Source organism: Ochotona princeps, chromosome 12, assembly GCF_030435755.1.
Source record: "Ochotona princeps isolate mOchPri1 chromosome 12, mOchPri1.hap1, whole genome shotgun sequence".
Lineage (NCBI taxonomy): Eukaryota > Metazoa > Chordata > Mammalia > Lagomorpha > Ochotonidae > Ochotona > Ochotona princeps.
The window spans coordinates 70911143-70932043 of record NC_080843.1 but is presented as its reverse complement, the minus strand read 5'-3'; the positions used below and the strand labels follow the sequence as shown (position 1 = coordinate 70932043).

The following is a 20901-nucleotide window of genomic DNA, read 5'->3' as shown; positions in this document are numbered from 1 at the left end:
CAAAATGTCTGGATCCCACTTCACCCAAGTAAGAGACCCAGATGAAGCTCCTGGCTGCAGGCCAGCCCAGTATTAGCCATTGTGACCATTAGGGAAGTGAATCAGCAGACAGAATATATCTCTTTCTCTCTCTTCTGTGTAACTTACCCTTCAGGAAGTCAAATTTAAAACTCTACCTGTTAATAGTGGAAGCAACATCAGAGCAGTAAGAACTCAATTCCCCTAGTTTTCAAATACAAGTATAAATTATGAACTGAAACACTGCCAACTTTATCTGTGGCAGAGTTGGGACGAGAGATCCTAACTCCTGGGTTCTTTACACTACATTGTACTCCTTAGCCTCTTTCATAAACTACAAGCTAATTAACAATTTCAAATAAAGAAAATTAATTTGCATCTGGGATATTCTCAAACTTGTAAGAAGTATTTTTATGGTCAGAACTCTGATGCTATTTCCCCATAAAATCAATGGACAAGTTTCCAAAACACTGATGAGACCCAGAAATCAAAATGAAGTGCCTACCTGTTACGTTTGGTTGTAATATTTTGAAGATATTGCTGATCCCAGATGAGAGAGAATTGGAGTAAAAATTTCTCAGACATGTGGCACTGGCTTCCAGATGAATCTGCACTGCTTCTATGGAGGATGGAGCAATAAACATTTGACTCTAGCAGCGGGTGAAATTGAACTTACAGCAAGGGTGAAGTTGTTCTACAGCTGTACTATCCAAATAGCCTTGACTCACATGTGAGAATTTTGAAAAGTGGCTGATGTGACAAACGGACTCAATCATATAGCTTAATATAAATAAACACACATTTATTCATGCTAATAGCTCTCAGTAGATAGTGGTTATACCCAGCCACTAATTTATTTATTAGAAATACATATTTATATTATATTCAAAACAATGTAAATAAAACTATTTAACCAGGATGGGCACACGCGATGTGGGAAGCCAGCATTCTACATCACAGAACCTCTCAGCCTTCCTGCTAACGCAGAGCCCAGGAGCTAGGCGTGGTAGCTCAAGCAGGCAGGTTCCCCTACTCGTGGAAGACTTGGACTGAATTCATGGCTCTTAGCTCTGACACCCCAGCCCTTCTATTTGTAAAGTAAACCAACAGATGAGGGTGTGCTCTCTATCCTGCTCTAAAGTAAATGTATCAACTAGTATACAAATTTTGTATCATAGACACACATTCACTGATTTATATGAACGTTCCCACAGATTAGAAAAGCCAGTTAATGCGGGACACAGCATTGTGACACGCAGGTTAAGCCACTGCCTACAATGCCAGCACCCCAAAAGGGTAACTGTGTTCTGGATGTTCTACTTCCAGACAACAATCTGCTTTTGGTCTAGAAATCATAAGAGGATATCTCTGGTGCTTATATGCCACAAGTCACCTATTTGGCACATTAGGACAATGCTCTGGGTTCCTGGCTTCAGCCTGGCCCAGGGCTGGCCATTTCATTTCAAACATCTATGGGGTAAACCAACAATGGAAGCGTTGTGTATGTGTGTGTTTATGGTGTCTCCCTCATGCTATAACTCTGATTAAATAAATACATCTAAAAAAAAAAAAGACAACGTGAACTCAACTACTTTTTTACTCAACAAAGTATTCTGACAAAGTATTTCAACCCGGGCCCTGCATGGTGGCCTAGCAGCTAAAGTCCTTGCCATGAACGTGCGGGGAACCTATACGGATGCCGGTTCTAATCCCAGTAGCCCACTTCCCATTCAGCTCCCTGCTTGTGGCCTGGCGAAGCAGTTGAAAATAGCCCAAAGCCTTGGGACCCTGCACCTGCGTGTGAAACCTGACTCCTGGCTTTGGACAGGTGCAGCACCAGCCATTGCGGCCACTTGGGGAGTGAATCATCGGACAGAAGATTTTCCTCTCCGTTTCCTCCTTCTCTCCATATATTTGACTTTGCATAAAAATAAATACATCTTACAGGAAAAAAAAGGAAGGATTTCATCCCTTTATTTTTTTATTTATTTATTTTTATTGGAAAGTCAGATATATAGAGAGAGGAGGAGAGACGATCTTTCATCCAATCATTCACTCCCCAAGTAACCACAACGGCTGGGGCTGAGCCAATCCAAAGTAGGAGCTCTTCTGGGTCTCCCATGTGGGTGCAGGGTCCCAAGACCTTGGGCCGTCCTCAACTGCTTTCCCAGGCCACAAGCAAGGAGCTGGATGGGAAGTGGAGCTGCTGGCATTAGAGCTGGTGCCCATATGGGATCACGGTGCATTCAAGGCAAGAACTTCAGCTGCTAGGCCATGGCGCTGGGCCCCATCCCTTTACTTTAAAAGCCAGACAATATTACTATTGCCTTCTCCTACTCTCAGAATGAAAAAAGTGCAAAGAAAATAAAGAAAATAAGTGTGATTACTTGGAGCAGTGGTATCCAGATTAGAATATGTGAAAACACATCACATACAACATATTCTCCAAGCAGAATAGTTATGCAAAAAATGTGGATAATAAAAATTAACATAATGTAACAGAATTGCGTATACTTTCCTTACAAATTTTAGTGATGAGAATTTGAAATACCTTAGTATTACATGGGAACAGAAGTTGCTATTACGATATACGTCAGAACAGTCTTTACCCTTAAATTTTTTGTGTGTCTTTCTCCTTAATTTTTAAGCATCTAAAGAATAATGTTAGGTCACAGATCTCTGCAAAGAATTCCCTCAGTAACCGTTATAACAGTGGAAACACGAAATAAAATGACGCTTAAGCATTTACAGAATAAGATTATATAAATTCCCTCATTACTGGAATTAAGCTTCATTACTCACCAAGCCCCTGTGGTACGTTCTTAGCTAAGGGAGCTCATCAAAACAGGCTACATCAGTTCCCAAGGTGCTGCAGTCAGCTGCTTCCTTCTTCCTGCTTCCCAGCAGCATCAGCCCTATCCATCAGTCTGTAATCCTACTTCCCCAGGGCTATGTATTGGATGTACTGCTATTTGAGAATGTTAAAAATCTCACTTTCAAAGTTCTCAAATCGGGGCCAGTTCTGATTCATAATTCTAATTTGCAGAAGGCAGAAAAGGAGTAGCATATTCTGCAAACACTAGTCTCATGTATCCAATGCCTATTCACACCACTATCTATCCATGCCTATCCACCTGACAACTTACATGCCTGTCTACTATTGAACACTTATTTCTTGCTGACACTCCCCATGCCAGCCCTGCTTCCTCTGCCAGTCTACCTTTCTCAGTAATTGGTTCCACCTCTCATGCAATGATTCAACCACAGGACCATCAGGCTGTCCTTTCCATTTCACCACAAGTCCACACTGTCATTATCTCTTGTCATGGTCCACAGGAAACAACTCCTGGCTACTCTACACCACCAACCCAAGGAGAAATTTCCCTGCTCTTGTTTCCTATTGCATCCTCATAGCCTAACAGTGTCTGGCAAATACTACAGTCTCAGTATATACCTGTTACCTGAGTTAATGAGGCAAACAACGCATGGCTCCACAGATGAGTAATATGTACACAGAGGTACTACTACACGTCCACTGTCAGATACTTTGGCAGAAACACAAAAGTTACAAATACCTGAAATTGGGATGTGGTGTTATCATGGGAATAGATCCATCTACCATTCCTCTCTCACTAACAGTGAGGACACCTCCAGGCTCAAGCAATGCATTCAAACGATCCAGCACTGATGGGCTGCACAGACAGAATTCAAAAGATGAACACACTGGCACATCGCCTCGATACTACAGTCTCTCACACAGGCACGCACCTGCTTCTGACCCTCTTCTTTCTCTCAATAAGGACCATTTGCCCCATTAAGAACTGTGATCTCTTGCAAGAGGAGATGTCCACACTAGTCTCCTCACTCCCCAAAGCACACTGCCAACCTAATGCATTTCACATTGTAAGTACAGGAAATATTTGCTAATGTAAGTGAAACAAAGCCAAATGATAGGAAATTCCCTCAGTTACAGTCCTTTCCTTCCTCAATCCTCACCCCCAACTTCTAATGCTATTAAATCTTTTACAAAGTAGCTAGAGTGTCCGGCGCATGGCCTAGCAGTTTAAGTCCTTGAACGCGTCCAGGATCAAATATGGGCGCCGGTTCTAAACCTGACAGCCCTGCTTCCCATCAAGCTCCCTGCTTGTGGCCTGGGAAAGCAGTTGAGGACAGCCCAAAGCCTTGGGACTCTGCACCTGTGTGGGACACCTTAAAGATGCTACGGACTCCTGGCACTGGATCAGCTCAGCTCCAGCCATTACGGGTGCTTAGGGAGTGAATCAGCAGACAGAAGATCTTCCTCTCTAGTCTCTCCTCTTCTCTTTGTATCTGACTTTCCAGTAAAAATAAATAAATCTGAAAAAAAAGTGGTGAACTTGAAAAGAAAAGAAAAAGAATGTAGCTAGATTTCTAAGTCAAATACTCCAGATAAAAAAAGTTCCAGGACCTTCATGGTAGCCTAGCGGCTAAAGTCCCTAGCTTGCACACACTGGGATCCCATATAGGATTTTACATTTCACAGAATCAACAGCAACCTACCCAATGAAATGTCATCATCACTGAGGCACATTTAGCAAATGTCTGCTCAGACAGGAATGCCTGGATTTGAGTCCCATCTCTGCTTCCAAAGCAACAGGTGATGGCTCACAGGTGTTGGCTCACAGAGCTGGGTCCCTGCCATGCACCTCAGAGACCTGAATGAAGATCCAGGTTCCTGTTTTCTGCCTGGCCCACACCTGGCTACTGTAACCATAAGGGAAATGAATCCCAGATGATAAAGCTCTCTCTTTGCCTTTCAAATAAAATAAAGACAAATAGAAATGAAAAGACACAGGAAAAAAAAGGATGGTGCTTCGACCTGGGTTTCTACTTTGACAAGATATTGATAACCACAAATTTCAAACAGGCCCATTTGCAGTGAAGCGTAAGACTCTCACTTGCAGAAGTTAACGCTGTCCAGCAGCAGCCAGTCTCCAGACTTCAGGGCCTGCACCAACATGCTGTCTACCCATTCAAAAGTGCCCTGGCTACAGCCACTGGCTGACTGCATAAGCTTCACCCCAAAACGTCGGAAGTCTTCCACAAGCTTGGCAAACTCTGAAATATCACAGACAAAATAAACATCCATAGCACTTATTAAAAATCAATACAATTTAAAAAACTTCTATTGAAAGAACTGCAGTTCGTAGAAAAACAAAACCCTACTATTACTCAGGAGTATAGAGAAAGGCTATAAGCAATAATCAAATCCCAGGATACCAATTTCACTCACATAGATTACATTTTTTGTACTCTGTGTATTAATTATCATAGATCACAGAAAGCATTCTATTTGTGTTTTGGGGACTGGTTATTTCACTAAGCCTAATGGTTTGTGTAGATATTATTGCCTAATAGAGTGTTAAACCTGTGATTATAATGTGAAATGAAAACATGCCACTGTAAAAATTGGGGCGGGGAAATAAAGGAGGGAAATGAAAAAAAAATGGTTATAGGATACTAAAAAAAAATCTGAGCAAACTGTATTTTTAAATAAAGAGATTTCAAAACTGTCATATACAATTATATGCAGGTAGTTACTGAGTTGTATACCACACCTAAAAATTATCAAAATAGTAAAATTTATGTTATGTATATTTAGCATAATAAAAGCTATTATACCCTATGGGGGAAGAAAAAAAGAACTGCAGTTCAATTTTGTGAGGTACAACACAGAATAAATATGAGGATCTTAGGGGAAAGGGGGGAGATTCCTGTTTAATCACAGATTAACAAAAATGTTTTGGACAAAAAAATACTTCTTACTTTCTAAATTGATGGCTAAAAGCTCCTGGATTAATGCTAGGGTGAAACAATGAAGATATTTCTGTTACAATTTAAGAAACCGTAACAGAAGCACAAAGACATCTCCCACCTGTTGTTGGATTTCTCCTATCACATGAAAAACGTACTCAGGGTCTGGTGTTGTAGTACAGCTAGTCAAGAAACCACCCACAACAGCAATATCATATATGGGCACCTATTTGAGTCCATTTCCAATCAAGCTGTCTGGTAACCCGCATAAGCTACAGAAGCTCGTCCAAGTGGACAGGTCCCTGTACCCATATGGAAGACCCCAACGAAGCTTCTGGCCTCTGGTTTCAGCTCAGCCCAACCCCCAGCTGCTGAGATCATTTCCAAGGAGTGAACCAGCAGAAGGAAGTTATCTCCTCTCAATTCATCCCTACCTTTCTCGAATAAATAACTATTTTATTTTTAAAGATCTATTTCTTTTTTAACTCGAAAGACACAATTATGAAGAAACTGGGTGGCAGAGAGATGTTTCACCTGTTATTTCACTCCCTAAATGGCCTTAACAGCCAGACCTGGGCTGGGCCAAAGCTGGGAACCAAGAGCTTCTTCTGGGTCTCCCACACGGGGGCACATGCCCAAGCTCTGCTGCTTTCCCAGGCCATTAGCATGGGGTTGGATCGGAAACAGAGCAGCTCATATGGGATGTCAGCACCACAGGCAGAAAAATGGCTTGCTATGACATTATCCCAGCACCAAATAAATCTTAAAAAATAAAATAAAAAAGGAATGCACTCTGCTGGCACAATGTAATTAGTGCATTAAAGTAGGTTTCCTTTACACTGGCTACATCATGCAACTGTCATTAACAACTGGGATTTGTCAAATGTTTTGTAATTTATGGTGCATATAGCCTTTGGCTAGAGATTTTTCATTGAGTCCTTTGTGTTAGAATTGTTGTATGACCCTTTCCACATCACAAGTAAAATCCACTGGGCAACTGTTTCTGGCTATGAGGGACTACAAGATGTACACTTAACTTGTACCTGTTAATCACAAAAAGTGAGACATATTTCAAATATACACACCTGCCTTGGAGTAAGAGTTGATCTTATTGATAAGCCGCTGCATGAGCAGTAACACTGCTTCCAGTTTATTGACACTCTCCATTGTGATGCCTTTGCCATCATCTTCAAAACACTGAGGCTTGTATGTCAGGAGGAAGTGACTCCAGGCTCGCAGCACGACCTCAGCATCATCAGTACTGACCAGGAAGCTGTCCCGCAGCAGTGCCCTCACTGTGTCTTCCACCTTAGGCTTCCAAGGTCGCCTGAGATCAACCTACAATTTGGGGAGCACATAATTTAGCCATTGGACACAGAAGACCCTCTATCGATCATGGGATGGTGCTTTTTAGCCTAAAAAAGGTAAAGACAGAATGTTACCTACTCAAATCCACCCAGAAGCTCCGTGATGTAGACTGCACTGTTAATAGCCATGATCTTTAGTGGGTGACCAGTCAGGTGTGCAAGAAGCTGTACCAGGCTGGTCTTGCCCACCGAGGCTGTCCCCACAAGGATGACCATCCAGCTCATCTGTACACACTTCATGATCAGCTTCAATGACTGGAATGACTGATGCAGGAGTGACAGGGGTCTGTGTGATGGGTGAGGCACATAGGTGCCCCGGGAAAGAACTGAATAGCAGAATAAGCAACAGAAAATTTTCAGTTAAGTAGAGGGTTACACTACTCTCCTCACTTGGACATCATAGGGAGTGATATGAAGCAGTCTGGTCCCCAGGTATGGAGTAAAATTTGAATCAAATACATCCTTGAATACACTAATGACCTAAAGAAAAATGATAAAATTGAAGACAAAAAAATTACTCCACAAATTCCATTTTAAATAAAGCTTATTTATTTCAAATGTTTTCATACACACACACACACACACACAAACACAAGCAAAATCTTCCATCTGCTGGTTCCCTCCCAAATGGCTAAAACAGCCAGGTTTAAACCAAGACAACGCCGGGGACCAGGAATTCCAACCTGGTCCCTCACTTGAGTGGCAGAGGCCCAAGCACGTGAGCCAGTATCTGCTGCCTTCCCACATTATTAATAGAGCTTGCTGGAAAGAGGAGCAGCCAAGTTCATACCAACTATTCATCCTGCTCTATCACAACATCAGCCCCACACCACCAAACCATTCAAGCCTTTCAGAAGGAAACAAGCAAAGTGATGAGACTCACTGTATCTTATTTTTATCTTTTTTCTTTTCATTTTTTCCTTATGCTTTTAGAGATTCACTATATAACAAAAATCATAATTCCTTTACCTCTTGCAGCCATCTATTATAAGGGTAGACTGAATATGCCATTGTCATGGCATACCCAGCTAAGCTTCCACCTGCAGTGCCAGCATCCAATAGGCACCAATTCAGGTATCAGCTGCACTTTCAATTTAGTTCCCCGCTAATGGCTTGGGAAAATATCAAGGATAGCCAAAGTCCTTGGGCCCTTGCACCCGCAGGAGAGATCTGGAAGAAGCTCCTGGTTCTCTGGTTCAGACGAGTCCAGCTGTGCCCACTGCAGCTGTTTGTAAAATGAATCAAGATCTCTTTGTCTTTTTCACTCTCTCTGTAATTCTTTTTCTGATAAAATAAATCTTAAGAAAAAAGAAGGCTACACGCATAACATTCTGAGTTCAAGAAAAGAATAGCCACATAATACAAAACCATTTTGAGAATCCAGTGGAAACACAAGATACCAGAGACAAAGGGGCTGTGCTTTCATCTTTTAAGATACCAGCTACAGGGCTCAGTGCAGTAGCCTAGTGGCAAAGTCCAAGCATTGCACATGCCAGGATCCCATGTGGGCACCAGTTGTATTCCAGCACCCCCACTTCCCATCCAGCTCCCTGCTTGTAGCATGGGAAAACAGTCAAGGATGGTCCAGAGCCTTAGGACCCTGCATCAGCGTGGGAGACCTGGAAGAAGCTACAGGCTGCTGGCTTTGGATTGGCTCAGCTCCGGCCATTACAACCACTTGGGGAGTGAAATCAGGGAAAACAGTATCTTCCTCCTCTCTGTTTCTCCTCCTCTATGTATGTCTCACTTTCTAATAAAAATAAAACTTCAAAAAAAAGCCAAAGATAACAGCTACTAAGAGGGTAAAAAGCCACTGAGTCTCCTGACTTCCCAGCACTTTCTTACCTCTGTGCCTGGCCAGATGATGAAGACCTAGTTGTTTATCACTATGGAGCCCTACTGTTTTAAAGAAGGTTTATGACTATGTAGATCTAGATAAATAGGCTAACTGCATCCTCCAAAGTAAACTACTTTATACTGTGAGAAAATAGATGGGAACATTTGGCATGATATGCCCATTCTCTTCTTTAGGAAGAAGTCAACTTTAATATGGAAAGAAACCCAAAGATCAAGGGAGAAACTCACCTTTTCTTTGTTTTCCCGGGTTCTCATCCTCTTCCCATAGACGAAAAACACATGATGGCCAGGATCGTAATAACCAGGGGAGTGGTCGATGAGCACTAACTGACACCAGCTGAAAAGATCCCGGAGATTGAACTCCCAGGGTCCTCCTTTTTGGCCCCATTTCTTCTCAACAGTCACTCTGTGATCAATCTGGAAAAAAATATGGGAAAATAAGGGAAACATGTCCTGCTGCCAGGTACCACAGTCAGTGTTCCCAGTGTACTACAGGGTATGTAATCTGGGTCAGAGTCAACAGGCTTCACTCAGATTACTTTCTTCCACATAAGATTTTCAAATGCCAGAAGCCAGAAATACTCTATAAGCATTATTAATGAAATTTACAACACAAAATTAATTCTTGTATCATTCAAATGAGAAGCTTGCCTTCCACAAGAAATTCATAGAATTCTAAGTGATTTATTCAAATTAAACTTTGATTTGGTAGAGCACCACCACGTTGAGGAAATAGTCATATACAGCTAGGGCAATAAAGAACAATTAAAACAAGTGGGTACCTACTTGGTTATTAAAAACGACCATTTTCTTCACAATAGTTTTGTCAATGGCTGGAAACAAAGTACTGGCAATAAATTCCATATCAATTACTGTAAGAGGATCCACAAAAACCTTTAAAATTAAAAAGCAAAAGAAAGTTAATCATTTTTCTTTGTAACATACTAGAAATGATATCCCTGTCTTATTATCCGAAAATTTTAACACTAAATAATAAGGCTTAAGCAATACATATGATCTTTAGTTATAGACATTTCTCTTAGGATGAAGAAAGGTAAAATCTGGTTCTTGCACTGTTGTACAGTAAGTGAAGCCACTGCCTACAGCACCAGCACCTCATATGGGTGCCGATTCAGATCCCAGGTGCTCCCTGATAATTCACCTGGAAAGCAGCGGAAGTTGGCCTAAGTATTTAGGATCCAGAGTTAGACCCAGGCAAACATGCTAGCTCTGACTTGGCTCAAGCTTTGCCATTGTGGCAACTTGGGGAGTGAACCAGTAGGCAGAAGATCTCTTTCTCTGGTTTCTGGTTCTCTCTTTTTCTGTAACTCTGACTTTCACATAGACAAATACAGCCTATAAAATCAAGAACTCTTAAAAATACATGGATTTCTTTTGAATTCTACTCCAGAAAAAAGACAGACATGTGCATTTTTTTTTACTTAGCTTTCTAAACTTTTCTAGGTGCAAAATACAACGGCTTCAAAACACTGCATGGTAGGTATAAAAGTGTTAAAACTGAAAAATTCTGTGAACCTTTCAACTGAAAATGCTCATGATAAAATGATCTTAAAAGATACCAGCCAATTTTTAAACTCCAAGGGATAAGGTACCTCATTTAGTCAAGTAGCAGAAACCAGCTGTTAAAATCAAAGAAACATAAACATAGACACATCCTTCTACAAAGAGAAATTAAAGAATAAGATATCACATAATAACTGATGTGATACTGGAGTTTTACTCAGCTTTCTCACCTCACTGTTTACAAATTCAAATATATAACTTTTAAGGTGAAATTTTCCTAATGGTTTGAACAAATCACATGGACTAGGAAAGGTCAAACACTGTGCCCCATTCCCGAGGGTAGCCAACAGAACCCTGAATAGTACAGTGATGTTACAATCCTCTGGTAACTAATCAAGTCCCTCAAGTGATTCAAGCTGACAGAAAAGTGATTAACAGAAATCAGTTAAATCAATGTACATCATATAGAGACAAGAAAAGGCAGCCATTAAGTTGGTCCTCTTTCATTGTCACAGTGAGGTCCCACAAAGCCAGGTCACAGCCATCTCATGACTCCCTGCCTTTCCACCACCAGTTTCTATGGCAACAGTGAATCTCACCTGAGTAAATCTGTTAAGGAAAGACCTGGGTAAGCCCTTCCTCCCACCTCCTTGTCTAAGAGGATTCTGACATCCAAAAATCTTTGTCTTTTCATGCTGTACTTGAAAAGTCATCCCCAATTCTGGTACGAAGATTTCTCCTCGATGGTCAAAGCAAGCATTGAGTCCTTCCAATATTGACTGAGAAGCCAGGGTAAGCTATTTTGGGAACAAAGAACATATGTACCTTTCATTATCTGTTTTATACAACTATTAAAACAACAGGGGAATGATATCCAGCAAAGTTAGCTTATCTTTAGCAGAAAGCTCAGTATTTAGCATCCCTCTTGTTTTGAAACATGCAGTCAATGCATAGTCTATTATTCATTAATTCAAACAGATAGCAAAAAGATTTTGGATGTAATAAATACAAGCGTATATCAATTATTCTTAAGTAATGTGAATAAGCATTGAATTAATTTTTTATAAACTTGCAATCTTCTCTAAAGTTATTGTGTCTATATGTACACCACTAATGACCAATGCTGTAAACAAGAATTTCCCAAAAAACTTACCAACATACAAGCTTTTCATTTTCATGGTCTAACACTAATGGAAGGAACAGACAATGTTTGATAGTTATTTTATACGATTTCCCAGCTCAAAGACTGAGTTAAATCTCCAAGAGGGCTTCACTGACATAATACATTCACCAACAGTTCCATGAACAAGAATAATCGCAAGGGGTTCTCATATCAGAAATGAGAGCTGAATTTACACAAGGCTGGGGAGGCACATATGCTGTTTAAGTAGTGGAGGAAAAATCCAATAAAGAAAATATGAATCAATAAAATGCATATGGGGGAAAAAATCAAGACCCTCAATGGTAATATTTACACCAGCACTACAATACATAAATTTTTCTTTGTTTTATCAGAAAATATACAGCACAGGTTAAGCCTCCACCTGCAGCGACAGCATACCATACAGGTGCTGTCTCCAATCTCAGCTCCTTCACTCCTAACCCAGCTCCCTACTAGTGTGCCTTAAAAAGCAGCAGAGCATGCTCCAAGTTCTTGGGCTCCGATCCACATGGGAGACCTGTAAGGTGCCCCTGGCTTCTCTGACAAGCTGTTGAAGTTACTTTAGGAGTGAATCAAAAGAAGAAAGATCAGTATCCTCTCCTCTCTCTAATTCTTTCAAATAAAAAAGCCTTCAAAAAAAGTTCATTTTCAAATACAGAAGGTTCAGTGGGCCCCGAATGTATTTCCACAGAACAGCAGAATAAACAGCAGCTTTCAGCATTAAAACCTGGTTCTTCCTTTGCCTAAAGAAGCTACAACGCAAATTACAGGCAAGAACCTGTTCCTTGATCTTCCAGAGAAGGGAGGCTAAACTAATTAAGGTAGAGTTTTTTTCTGCAGGAGAGTTTCTGAGTTAGAAACGTAGAGGGGCTTCTCTTATTCTTAAAAGAAGCTGTAGAGGTTCTGTTAACAACAGAACCTCTCTTCACTAGCCATCAACACGCTCACTTAGCAAGAGCTACGGAAAGCAGGACTGCTTCCCCAGCAAATGACCCTGTCCTGGAGAAGCCCTCACCTCATCCAACACCACCCAGTGCCCCTCCTTCAGAGCTGCCAGCAGGGGGCCGTCGCGCCAGGCAAATTCTCCTCCCTTGCCACCTTCAACAGGGAGATCTGCTCCAAATAGGTCTGTGATATCCTTTCAAAGAGGGAAGAAAGGGAGAAAAGCCAGTATTATCAGCCACAGAAAAATAACTGCAGCCTAGGATCCTAAAGCTGAAATGAGAAGCACTTGGGCTTTATATCCTACTCTTTCTCCTTATCTGTAACATTTACCCTGCCTTTTTCCTGGAGCCGACATGGTCCCCAAGCACCTTCTCACTGCAATGCTCAAGAGTATCACTCAGTCTGAGTTGGTACTCTAGGTTAAAAGTTCTCATTCTTCCCTGCTGAACATTAATTTGTGAACTTCAAAAAAAAAAAAAAAAAAAGGAAAAGGAGAAAATCCAGAACATTAATAGCAATTCCTAGGTCCTGTTTCCTAGACACCATTACAAAAGCTACACTGCATTTGTCAGCTCTGCCCTATATTTTCAAAGGTTTGTTTACAAGCCACTTTATTTCTACTATTTGGTTATTTTTCAAAATGAAAAACTTAACAGAATTATAGTAAATAGAAAAGTAGGTAATTCTTTCTCATAAGATGATTACAATACGGCATCTAACTGAAAATACTACTGTAGGTGTCAGCTACTAACAAACCCAGAGCAGTTAGCTACAAGATTGAGGTTTACATCAATACATGAAACATTTGACACTACACAATTAATACCTATTACATAATAACTACAATGTAGGAAATTCTATAAATAGAAAATGCCACCAATAACTATTCCCATCCACTACAAGATGATAAAGCTTACTGTCTGCTCCGATAAGTTGATTCGAACAAGAGTGTGTCCTGAAGCCTTTGCTAATGCTGCCACCAAGCTTGTCTTGCCAACACCGGGTGAGCCTTCCAAAAGAATGGGTTTGTTCAGTTTGGTAGCTCGTAAAAGCCTCTGGGCATTCATAGCGGTAGTGGCTGCATTGAGCGCATAATCGGTGATATTATTCCTGCAGAGGATAGGACCTTCAAGGAGAAAAGCAAAGGCACATGTAAGCTGGACATACCAAATTCAAACATACATGTCAACACCAAATTCTAAGAATGCATCATTGGATTGGTAGTGACGGTCCCTATTTCACCTTTTTCCTACTCTGGTATCCATAAAATGTGGCATACAATCATCAACTCTGCTATACAGATCTAACTCCCTATACACATTTACATAGGTCTAATTACAAATAAATATCTCTGACTTTATAATCTATAATTCAAATCATCAGTAACACTCGTACTTGAATTTTCTTTTTTTTTTAATTATTTATTATTTAACTTCAGTAATTACATTGTATTATGTGACACAGTTACATAGATACTTGGGTTCTCCCCACCCCTCCCCAAACCCTCCCACCATGGTGGATTCCTCCACCTTGCTGCATAACCACAGCTCAAGTTCAGTTGAGATTTCCCCATTGCAAGCGTATACCAAACATAGAGTCCAGCATCTTATTGTCCCGTCAAGTTCAGCGGCTTCTTAGGTATACCCTCTCTGGTCTGATGACAGAGCCAGCAGAGTATCATCCCAGTCAATTGAAAGCTCCAACATACCATCAGCAAAAATTTACATCATTATGGAATTAATTGACATAGTAATGAGTAACCAATATGTTAAAAGTAAATGCGGGTTCCCAGCCACCTTCTGTGACCACCTCACCTATACTTCAATTTTAGTTTATACACAACATATAACATTCAAAACATAACATGTTATACATAACATCATATCATCTTAAATTAAGGCAAACATGTGGTATTTAACCTTTTGGGATTGGCTCATTTCCCTTAGCATTATGGTTTCCAGTTTGGCCCATTTGGCCACAAAGAACTGCATTTTGTTTTTTTTAATAGCTGAGTAGTATTCCATGGAGTAGATGAACCATAGCTTTCTTATCCAATCCTCTGTTGATGGGCATTTTGGTTGTTTCCATGTTTTTGCAATTACTGATTGTGCTGCTATGAACATAGGAGTGCATGTTGGTTTCTCATAGAACAAGTGTTCTGGATATATTCCTAGGAGTGCTATTGCTGGATCATACGGTATGTTGAATTTGAGTTGTTTGAATATTCTCCATACTGATTTCCATAGAGGCTGTACCAGCCTGCAGCCCCACCAGCAGTGGAGTAGGGTTCCCTTTTCCCCGCAACCTCGCCAACAAGTGTCGTTGGTGCTTTTGAATTTTCATAGTAACTAAAAGCCAAGCAATTCCAAGGCTTTCAGGTCACCTAGACAATTAATGATATGTCTTATCTTAACTCATATGGTAACCGAAGCACACGAATAAAAAAATAAAAATTACAATCTCACAGAACTTAACACTTGTGCCACTATATTTCTCAGCAGAAATTCTGGTATTTGAATTAGGAAGGATAGGGTTAGGACAGCATTTGTTTCCTCACCTGTGCAAACAGAAGACTAGCCCAGTACCAAGATATGAGCACACAGATTCTACATAAGAACACTGAAAACTATGACTGTGGATTTGGAAGAGATTTAGCACTTACATCATCAAGGCCCAGCAAGATGAACACAGTATGTGTTTTTTGCTTGCTCATTTTTAAGATTTATTTTTATTGGACAGGCAGATATACAGAGAGGAGGAAAGACAGAGAGGAATATCTTCCGTCCGATGATTCGCTCCCCAAGCGGCCATAATGGCTGCAGCTGAGCCAATCCAAAGCCAGGATCCAGGAGCTTCTCTGGGTCTCCCACTCAGGTGCAGGGTCCCAAAGCTCTGGGCTGTCCTCGACTGCTTTCCCAGGCCACAAGCAGGGAGCTGGATGGGAAGTGGGGCTGCCGGGATTAGAACTGGCACCCATATGGAATCCTGGCATGTTCACAGCAAGGACCTTAACCACTACACTATTGTGCTGGGCCCAACACAGTGTGTTTTAAGAGGTAACAGAACTTTGAAGGGAGGAGGAAAGGATATGTGATCCATTTGGTTGGAAGTCTGGGATGGAACTGTTTACCAATGAACCTCTGTACATTAACAATTATTAACAGCGATAGAGAAGAATGGAGAGGATCACATGACCCTGCAGTGGGAGCAACCACACAAGAAAAACAGGGTTCATTAGGAGACATCTCATTTACTTCTCCCATTAAAATGCTTGGAGAGGCAACCAAGCCTGAATGATGATAAGCATCAGAACTCAAACCAAACTTCTGCTTGGCTACTGGGTTGCTCATTTAACCGTTCATTAATTCACTTACTCAGCCTAGACACTTTGAGCGCCTGTGACTACCAGCAAAAGGACAATCGCCAGGAATAAGCAGAAGAATGAGAGAATACCTGCCTTGAATGGTTCACAAGCCTATTTTTGTAAAAGGCAGTGACAGTCATGTAGTTCAGATACAGGGCTAAATAACCCTGTGCAAGATATTTTACTGACAGCTTAACTGGGACATAGAGCTTTATTGCAAGAAGTCTCTTATTGTAGATAAAAACTAATAAGCAAATGTATTTCTAGAAAATAATCTCTTCATACTTTGCAGTTTCTTTTAGCTTTACATACCATGTATATATTTTGAACCATTCAATTACAATTCTATCAAGTGAGATTCCAATTCAGATAATGTTCAAAAACAATCAAGAATACAACATACTAAGAATTAAGTAAAAATCTTTCATCTATGAGAAAATTTTAAGTTCTTAAAAAAATTCTTACCCCTTGGAATAAAAAATGGATGAATTCCCCAAAGGTTATCTATCCCAGTGAATTCCTTGGCTTTGAGCATGCTATAAATCTTCAATTCATTTTTCTGATTCTGTAAGCTGGACTATCTTGGAAAGTCTCTTGATAAGGAATTTCAGGCATTCTTCTCGAGCCAAGAGAGCTGTACCAAACCCAGAGGAAGTTACCCCTACAATAAGAGGGTCAGTAGGTCAATCAACACAGCACCAAGTTTCACTAGAGCTCTTACAAGAGCCCGAGCCATGTTCCTGGGGAGCATGGATCTCAGCAGAAGTAGAGCACACATGCAACTCCTCATGTGAGCACTTGAAAGAAGAACCTGACACCATCCCACTTGTTTCAGATCCATTAACCAGCAGCTTATTCAGTAAAGCGTCCCAGCCATGCAGTGACCAATCAGCCTGAAGACAAGAGTACCAATTCATCAACACCAGCCACGTGTTTTATTTCTAATCTTCCCAGCTGAACGCCCATAACTTTAATGCTGAATTTTATAATAATTTAAAACAAAATGATGCAAGCCCATTAACAGAAATCTGCTCATATTAAGAACTACTCAGTGCTCCAAGAACATAATCATTATAATCATCTCATGCCTGTGGCAAACTTTTTACATCAACTACCTTTCAAAAAACATGAAGAAAAGGAAAATCATTCTAAGTTTCAGACTTAAGGATCCAGTCACATATTGCTCCTATCCAAATTCCATTCTACCCTGGTTCCTTGCCTCCTCCAGCTAACAGACAAAATGCCTGAACCTATTCCACCTATGTACACCAGGCAGGCGACATGAACAAAAGATGTGACTGTAGAGATGGTGTCTGGCCTTTTCAAATCAGCTTATTCCACCATTGTGTTCATGAAGTTTACCCACGAGAGGAGATTTCTGATACTAACCATGCACTTTCGGCCAAACTCCTGGCGGGTCAGCCAATCAATGAAATCCAGCATCACTTCAGCTATGTCAACCCCTAAGACAAAAGAAAACAAAGGCATTTGTGATTTGTAGCAAATTCCAAGAGGGTACAAATGGCCAAAAAGCAGTCTATACTCTTTATGGTGGATTGATTTATGAGGAAGAATTGCACAGATGCAGTGGTGAAGCAGAGGTGGTGTCCTTTGATCTGCTAGTTCACTTTCAAATGGTTGCAAAAATGAGGACAGGACCAGAACCAAGCCATGAGCCAGGAATTCAATCTGGGTCTCTCATGTGGGTAAAGAGGACAAGCCCTTCAGCCATCTTTTGCTGTTATCCCATGTGCATTCCAGGGAGTTGAATCAGAAGTGGGGCACTCAGGTGTGCCTCAATCAGTATTCATGATGGGTACTGTTTAGTCCACTACAACACAATAAAGAGATTCCTGATTTATCAGTGGTTTTACTCCCAAATTTTCGATCTCTCAGTGCTGGAAAAGTATTTGCGTTCAGAGAAAATTATAATAATTTTCATCTTAACACGAGCTAGTACTATGTGGGACAAGCCTTTCAACTATCTTGAGCCATTGCCGGGAGCTAGAACTCCCAGTCCACCAGTCTGAAGGGTAAAAAACTCAGAGTGAGTTTTGAACTATCACTAAACTGATGCTCAGTAGTTTCTGGGGATTAAATGCATTTTCAACTTAAATCACCAACAGAAACTGAGGAACATCTCTGTTACATTCATGATAATAAAGAATGTCATCTTTTTAGTGACATTTAGTTCAGGTCTTCTTCTTTACCCTGAATCATCCAACTCAGCAAATTAGTGGATTCACACACTTCGTTTCATGCTTAGTGACTAGTCTAATGCTCACAATTATGTACCATAAAATATCTGCCTTGGAAAAAATACACCTTACCTAATTCACAGATTGAAACGGTATCATTTACATTGAGCAGAGCATTTTATAAAAGCTTGTAAAATCAATATAAAACATTTTACCTTAAAAGCATAACTGCCAACAAATGTCATAAAACAGTAAATTTAGGGGCGGGCACGATGGCTCAACTGTCTAATCCTCCACCTCGAAGCATCAGCTTCCAATATGCATGCCAGTTTGTATTCTTGCTGCTACGCTTGTGATCCAGCTCCCTGCTTTGGGTCATGGGGGAGCAATGGAGGATGGTCAAAAGCCTGAGACCCTGCACTCATGTGGGAAACCCAGAAGAAGCTTCTGGCATCAGGATAAGCTCCTGAATCAGAAGTGCAGCAGCTGGCACTCGAACCAGTAGCCACACGTAATGCCAGCACAACAGTAGGAAGCTTACCCTTCTCATGGCACCAGCCGTTATCCAATTTTATTCCTTAATGGAAAGTAAGCGATATAGAGAGGAGAGACAGAAAGCAAAATCTTCCATCCGTTGATTCACTCCCCAAGTGGATACGATGGCCGGAACAGCCAGAGATTTGCCAATCTGAAGTCAAGAGCCAGGAACCTCTTGGGGGTCTCCTATGTGGGTGCAACGTTCCAAAGCTTTGGGTCATCCTCAACTGCTTTCACGGACCACATGCAGGGAGCTAAATGGGAAGCGGGGCTGCTGGGATTAGAACCCATGCCCATATGGTGTCCTGGCGCAGGCAAGGCAAGGACTTTAGCTGCTAAGCTATCGCGCCGGGCCCTATCCAATCTATTTTTGAAACAAGCTTTAATAAGTTGAACAGACATGATTATAAATTGAATGAATACCTTTTATATTCTCTAAGAATAACATAATAATTAAAAACCCTATGTATTGAATCTTAGAATTAAACCATGCCCTAGCTGCTTGTGCCCTGGGAAACCAGTAAGGCATGGCCAAGCCTTACCTCCCTACACCAGCGAAAGACCCAGAAGCAGCTCCTGGCTCCTGGCTTCTGATCAATTCAGCTTTAGACATTGCTACTGCTTGGGGAGTGAATCAGCAAGTGGAAGATGTTCCTCTTTGTCTCACCTTCTCTCTGTAAATATGCCCCTCTTTGAGGACCCTGGGATGAGTGGGAGGCTGCATGTGGGTTCTTCCTTTATCTCTCCCCTCCCCCCAGATACAAGAAAAAATGTAGAAACAATAGTCTTACCCACTCTCCTTTAGTCCTTGTCAGTTTATGCCCTAATCAATTATGTAAAGATTATCAAAATAAATAATTAAAAGAAATTAATAATAAATCATCAAAAAGAAAAAAAAAATCAGGCCCAGTGTGGTAGCCTTGCATGTATCAGGATCACATATGGGCACCAGATTGTATCCAGGCTACTCTACTTCCCAACCAGCTCCCTGCTTGTGCCCAAGGAAAGCAGTCAAGCACAGCTCAAAGCCTTGGGACCCTGCACATCCATGGGAGACCAGGAAGAAGCTCCTGGCTCCTGGCTTTGGATTGGCTCAGCTCTGGCTCTTGTGGCCACCTGGTGAGGCACAAGTAATGGTGCTCCTTGTTTCTGGTAACAGTGCAAACACAGTCCTGGCTATTGTAGGTATCTGGGAAGTAAACTAGTGAATGACAGATTTAATCTCTCTTTTTCTCTTTGCAAATTCATTAAGTACATAACTTCCAAAAATACATCATATAATAAACAACCTGAATCTTACTGGGCATTTGAATAATTGTTTAAAGATTTTTAATACTATTCTAGTTTCTTCATGTTTCAACATTTTATAATAATTTTTAGGTATTTTTTTTAAATTGGAAAGGCAGACCAGATTTATGAAGAGAAAGATCTTCCATCTGCTGGTTCACATCCCCAGACAGCCACAACAGCTGGAGCCAATCGGAAGCCAGAAGTCAAGAGCTTCTTCCAGGTCTCCCACATGGGTACAGGGCCATCCTCTGCTGCTTTCCCATGCCACAAGCAGGGAGCTGGGTGGGAAGTGGAACAGCCTGCTCATGAACTGGGGTCCTGACACTTGCAAGATGAGGATTTTGCCACTTAGACATTGCACTGGGCTCAACCGATTTTTTAATAAAGGGAAAGCGAAAAAAATGTTGGTGACAAAAACACAGTTTAAGCTCTATAAATTCTCAAAGAGGCAATAATTAAAATGAAATGAAACATTTTGAGTGTCTGTTTATGTTGTTTCCATTTCACTACAACCTATTTCCTTTAACACTATGTACACACATGGTTACACACACTCCTAGCACACACCTCCATTTGACCCAGTGAACCACACTGCTGCCACCTGTCAACTAATCTTTATGATCCATTCTGCTCAGGGACAATCCTGGATGAAGATTACAATTGATAATCTGAATCAAATCTTCACGGCTTGTACTCTGAGGACACCATATTTCCTTAAACCAATTTCTCAAGGCAGGAGAGAACTATAATGAACACAAATCCTAACGTGAATTTTAAACCTATAAGGAAAGTTAGGAAAATATACCCTTGCAAAGGTTGGTAAGGACTCTGGCACATATCAGATGT

The 20901-nt window shown here is 41.0% G+C and overlaps 1 pseudogene; it reads right to left on the bottom strand.

Moving 5' to 3' along the window:
• Positions 1–20901, bottom strand: part of LOC131481526 (midasin-like) — a 60513-nt pseudogene that overhangs the window by 13314 nt on the left and 26298 nt on the right.